We start from the raw sequence: 6,827 nt of genomic DNA on the forward strand, positions 1-6,827 counted from the left end.
TTGTTTGGTAAATATCCAACCTCATAATTTTTCATCATCTTGTAAACTGTTTCATATACTGGTGCTAAATTTTCAGATGGTAGTAAGGCAAAGTTTCTATTGATCCATTTAGGAATATTTATTAGAGAATCTTTTTTTTAAATTTATTGAAATATAGTTTGAAAGCAGGAGCTACTAGGTACATAAAATTCCTGAGAACTAAGATCCTTGGTACTTGAGAAAGAACCTTGATTGAGCAAATGTCAGGAAAGACCTTTTAAGACCCCGTGTGAGTCATTAAGACACAGTTGTGTTTGGAGCCCATCAACAAGCACCAAATACCATGTTCTTGCTGGACACAATAGCAATGTCTCAGGAAATCTATTTGTATTTACCTGGTCCTACACAGCCCAATAAAATAGCCACCAGCCACATTTAGCTACTGAGCACTTGAAATGTGGCTAGTCCTAATTAAGATGGGGTAGAAGTATAAAACACACACTGTATTCCAAAGACTTAGTACCAGAAAGGTGTAAACAATCTCAGTTATTTTAATATTGATTATATGTTGAAATATTGTGAGTGTATTAGGCTGAGTAAAATATATTATTAAAATTAATTTCACCTGTTTCTTTTTACTTTTTAAATGTGGCTACTAAAAAAATTCAAATTTACATGTGTGACTCACACTGAATTTTTTTTCTGGACAGTGAAGACCTAATGTGTTACAGACAACTTGACATTTCCAAAGGGAGAAGGCTGAAATTAACATCACAGATAGCAAGAACCCCAGAAATGCCTGCAGAAATCTTCCTGAAAATTCATCACAGAAATCTTTTGGAGAATGGAATCAGGTTTTATCCATCATCTCTTTTTTTTTTGCAGTAAGCGGGCCTCTCACTGTTGTGGCCTCTCCCGTTGCGGAGCACAGGCTCCTGACGCGCAGGCTCAGCGGCCATGGCTCATGGGCCCAGCCGCTCCGCGGCATGTGGGATCCTCCCGGACCGGGGCACGAACCCGTGTCCCCTGCATCGGCAGGCGGACTCTTCAACCACTGTGCCACCAGGGAAGCCCTATGCATCATCTCTTAATGCTGGCAGCGTTCAGAAGACTGAAGAGGTAGTTAGTAGGTTAAAAAACAAACACACAAACAAACAAACCAGGCTACGGTATAAAGGATGCCCAGGCCTGGATCTAATTATAATTTGAGTCAGTCCCTGGAAAGGATGTTTGATAATGTTCTAGTTAGTGGCCTAATGACCAACTTTGCCCGATTACCTGCCTTGATGCTTCAGTGCCATATTTATGGGCTTTTTCATTTCATTCAATCACTTATTTCAAATAGTGATTGACAAGTGGAGAAAGGCCCCAAGGCACCCCTGACCCATATGAGAGCCATTCTGGAGCCACTGTGGCTTAGGTTTAGACTCAGAGGAGCCTAGAGAGATCTCTTCTTCTCTGGAGCCACCTGGGATTTTCTGCTTTGAGTAGCATCCCATAGAAGTTCACCCTGGGGCAGGCGCCTCCAGGGCCTCTACCACCCACCTGGGGTCAGTCGGGCAGAGCCTTTGACACACGCCCCAGGGAGCCTAGCAAAGCTCTGTCCTTTGTTCCTCCAGGGGTCAAGCCCTGTGCTCCTTCCTCAATGCACTCCTACACACCCCAAACCGAACCAGGAAGACTTTACAGACTTGGCAACCCAGGTTTCATTTAAGCTTGTAATATTTATTTTACTACCAATAAAGTCAAGCAAGTGCATTAAAGAAAATGTCTAAAATAGAGGACAGAGTTTTAAAAATCATAGTGAAATCAATCTAAATTCAGAAAATTCACTTACAGTAGCACCGACCACAAAAACAACTACTAACAATTATGTGATTGCCATTCAAGTCCTTTTTTAGACATACTTGGGTTGTGTCAAAGTGAATATGTCTTTTAAATTTTTAGTAAGTTATTATTTATTTGTTCATTCATCTATCATCATGATTATCTGGGTATACAAATCTAAAAGCCACAGCCCCTGCCATCAAGAAGGTCCTTTGTCTAGGAAAAGGGGTTTAAACTTCTTTAGAAACTTTTTTTTTTGAATCTCAACAGAATTCCGATATGTATCTAATCCACACAGAAATCAGATAAGTGATGCTTTTTAAAAAATTTTTATTGGAGTATAGTTGCTTTACAATGTTGTATTAGTGTCTACTGTACAGCAAAGTGAATCAGTTATACGTATACATATATCCCCTCTTTTTTGGATTTCCTTCCCATTTAGGTCACCACAGAGCATTGAGTAGAGTTCCCTGTGCTATACAGCAGGTTCTCATTAGTTATCTATTTTATACCTAGTATCAATAGTGTCTGTATGTCAATCCCAATCTCCCAATTCATCCCACCTCCCCCCCATAAGTGATGCTTTAGTTGCAGAACCTAATTTCATAATTTCAAATTGGCAATATCTATTTTGAAATACCAGTTTTTTTGTTCTCCTCTCTATGCCCACATCACCCCACACCCTCCTCGGCTCAAGCAGGTCCAGGGCTTGGTTTTCCTTTGCCTCAGAAAGCTTTGCAGAACAGACAACAGAAGCTGTTCCAAGGCTCTTCCACCCTTTGAAGCGGTCCTCACCAGTGTTACACAAAGAGTGGTCCCTGAGGAGCTGTGTGCTTGTTAGAAGTGTGAATCCATGGGTCCCACCTGGTCTCTGGAATCAGGATCTTTGAGGGTGAGACCCAGGAAATTCTTGCAACAGCTTCCTCAGGCGATGAGCACACACAGTACGGTGAGAGAGCCAGCGGTTAGAGGAAGTTTCCAGAGGCAGAGGAGAGGAAGGCGGAAGGCAGGGAACAGCCTCCAGGGCTGGACCCAGGAAGATGTTGAGACTTAGGTGAGGTGGCCTCGGGTTCCCTGCCAGCCAAGCCTCCCTGCCCTCCGTGATAGGCAGGGAAGCGGTGTGTGAACGGACTTCAAGGCACCAGCAGAGACCTTGACAGTGAGGGTCAGTGTGTCCACACTGGACTGCTCATCGGGGCTCCTACTCAGTGCAGCCCTGGATTCTGGACCTCATTGGAGCCCGCTGCATTTTTCTGGGCGCCTGTGCAGACTGAGACCCCCATCCTGGGACCGAGCCCACAGGCTGATTGACTGATGGCTGTGACTCACTTTGGAAAACTGCGCTTGGGCTCCAGGAGCCACATCTCCTGCCTAGGGTCCAACCTGAAAGCAGAATTGGGGTTTGGGGAGGAAATGGGGAAAGCGACGAGGAAGGGGCGGGGCCCCTCTGTGTTCCTGCCCCTTAACTAGTCCCTCTGACGCGGCTCAAAATTTCCCTTTCAGGGTCTCCAACCACAGGGCTGGCTCGGGGCTTCCCCCTAACAAGAGAGAATGCCCAAAGTAGGGGCCACAGACTCAGATACTTTCAGGGTGGGCCAAGTAACAGGGGTGGCGAGGTTGAAAATGTGAAGTCACTTTATAACTTGAGAGTGCAGAGAAAATGCAAGGCTTAGGTTGCTTGCCCTGAAGCCTTGAGATGAGCTTTTAGTTTTTCTCTCTCTCTCTTTTCTCTTTTGGTCCCTTCACGCATATGGAGGTTTATCTGCAGGATAAATACCTAGAAGCGGTACTGAGTGAAAGCTGAGTAGGTACATTTATAATTTGTTTTAACATTTTATTTAACCTTTTGACTCCTTCACCCATCTTTCCCACCCAGGACTGCCACCTCTCCCCACCCCTGCAGCCCCAGTCTATCTGTTCTCTGTATCTATGAGCTTGGTTTTTGTTTGTTTGTTTGTTTTTAGATTCCACATATAGGAGAGGTCATACAAGAAAGGCATTTTTCTCTGTCTGCCTTATCTCACTTAGCATAATGCCCTCAAGGTCCATCAGTGTTGCTGCAAATGGCAAGATTTCCTTTTTTTATGGCTAAATAATATTCCATCGTGTATGTACACCACGACTTCTTTATCCATTCATCTATCAATGGACACTTAGGTTGTCTCTATATCCCAGCTATTGTGAATAGTGCTGCAATGAACATAGGAGTGCTTGTATGTTTTCAAATTAGTATTTTTGTTTTATTTGGATAAATACCCAGAAGTGGAATTGCTGGATCATATGGTAGCTTTATTTTTAATTTTTTGAGGAACCTCCATAGTGGCTGCACCAATTTACATTCCCACCAACAGTGCACAAGGTTTCCCTCTTCTCCATATCCTCTCCAAAACTTGTTATTTGTTGTCTTTTTGGTAATAGCTATTCTAACAGGTGTGAGGTGATATTTCATTGTGATTTTGATTTGCATTTCCCAGATAAGTAGTGATGTTGAGCATCTTTTCATGTACGTGTTGGCCATCTATATGTCTTCTTTGGGAAAATGTCTGTTCAGAACTTCTGAATTTTTTCTTAATCCGATTGTTTTTCTATTGAGCTGTATACATTCTTCATATATATTAGATATTAACCTTATCAGATATATGATTTGCAAATACTTTCTCCCATTCCATAGGTTGCTTTTTCATTTTGTTGATGGTTTCCTTTGCTGGATACAAGCTTTTTCGTTTGATGTAATCGTACTTGTTTATTTTTGCTTTTGTTGCTTTTACTTTTGGTATCAGAGTCGAAAAAATCACCAAGACCTATGTAAAAGAGCTCACCACTTACGTTTTCTTCTAGGATTTTTAAGGTTTCAGGTCTTACGTTCAAGTCTTTAACCCATCTTGAATTAATTTTTGTGTATGGTTTAAGATAGTGGTCCAGTTTCTCTGTTTTGCATGTGGCTGTCCAGTTCTCCCAACACCATTTATTGAAGAAACTGTCCTTTCCCCGCTGTATATTCTTGCCTTCTTTGTTGCACATTAATTGACCATAAGTGTATGGGTTTATTTCTGGGCTCTCTATTCTGTTCCATTGAACCATGTGTTTTAGTGCCAGTACCATACCGTTACTGTATCTTTGTAATATAGTCTGAAGTCAGGAAGCAGGATACCTACAGCTTTTTTCTTCTTTCTCAGTATTGTTTTGGCTATTTGTCTTTTGTGATTCCATACAACTTTTGTTCTAGTTCTGTGAAAAATGTCATTGGTATTTTGATAGGGATTGCATTGAATGTGTAGATTGCTTTGGGTAGTATGGACATTTTAGCAATATTAATTCTTCCAATCCATGAGCATGAATATCTTTCCTTTTTTGTGTGTCTTCTTCAGTTTCTTTCCTTAATGTCTTCTAGCTTTCAATATATAGATCTTTTACCTCCTTGCTTAAATTTACTCCTAGGAATTGTATTCTGTTTGATGCAATTGTAAATGGAATTTTTTTCTTAATTACTTTTTCTTATAGATCATTATTAATTTTTAGAAATGCACTGTTTTTTTGTGCATTTATTTTGTATCCCACAACATTACTGAATCCATTTATTAGTTGTAAGGTTTTTTGGGGTTTTTTTTGCGGTACACAGGCCTCTCACTGTTGTGGCCTCTCCCGTTGCGGAGCACAGGCTCCGGACACGCAGGCTCAGCGGCCATGGCTCACGGGCCTAGCAGCTCCGTGGCATGTGGGATCTTCCTGGACCGGGGCACAAACCCGTGTCCCCTGCATCGGCAGGTGGACTCTCAACCACTGCGCCACCAGGGAAGCCCTAGTTGTAGGTTTTTTGATGGATGGAGTCTTTAGGGTTTTCTATGAAAGAGAAGATATTACAGCTGATACCACAGAAATACAAAGGATCATAAGAGACTACCAGGAACAGTTATACACCAACAATTGAACAACCTAGAAGAAATGAATGCATTCCTAAAAACATATGACCTACCAAGAGTGAATCATGAAGAAATAAAAAATTCGAACAGACCAATTCCTACCAAGGAGATTGAATCAGTAATCAAACCTCTCGCAACAAACAAAAGTCCAGGGCCAGTCAGCTTCACTGGTGAATTCTATCCAACACTCAAAGAGGAATTAATACCAATCCTTCTCAAACTCTTCCAAAAAATAGAAGAGAAGGGAACTCTTCCAAACTCATTTACAAGGCCAGCATTATCCTACACCAAAACCACACAAGGACTCCGTTAAGAAAAAAGAAAGTTACAGGCCAATAACCCTGATGAACATAAATGCAAAACTTCTCAACAAACATTAGCAAACCAGGGGCTTCCCTGGTGGCGCAGTGGTTAAGAATCCGTCTGCCAATGCAGGGGATACGGGTTCAAGCCCTGGTCAGGGAAGATCCCACATGCCATGGAGCAACTAAGCCCGTGCGCCACAACTACTGAGCCCGTGTGCCCAGAGCCCGTGCTCCGCAACAAGAGAAACCACCGCAATGAGAAGCCCGTGCACCTCAACAAAGGGTAGCCCTGACTCGCTGCAACTAGAGAAAGCCCACGCACAGCAACGAAGACCCAATGCAGCCAAAAAAAAATTTAGCAAACCAAATTCAACATCATATTAAAGGATCAAGTGGCATTTATTCCGGGGATGCAAGGCTGTTTTAACATCCACAAATCAGGCAGTGTGACACACCGCATTAACAAAATGAAGCCTAAAAATCATATAATCATCTTAAGAGATGCAGAAATAGCTTTTGACAAAATTCAACATTCATTAATAAAAACTCTCAACAAAACAGGCGTAGAGGGAACATACCTCAACACAGTGAAGGCCATATATGGCAAGCCCACAGCTAACATCATACTGAAAGGTGAAAAGCTGAAAGCTTTACCCCTAAAATCAGGAACAAGACAAGGATGCTCACTCTTGCCACTTTTAGCCAACATAGTATTTGGAAGTCCTAGCTAGAGCAATTAGACAAGCAATTGTTTAATTAGACCACCACCCAAAAGAACAAGGAATTGAAGAATTCT

The sequence above is a fragment of the Delphinapterus leucas genome, chromosome 13 (genome assembly GCF_059928025.1).
Source record: "Delphinapterus leucas isolate spDelLeu-1000000601 "Yukka" chromosome 13, BTC_Dleu_Yukka2, whole genome shotgun sequence".
NCBI classification, from domain to species: domain Eukaryota; kingdom Metazoa; phylum Chordata; class Mammalia; order Artiodactyla; family Monodontidae; genus Delphinapterus; species Delphinapterus leucas.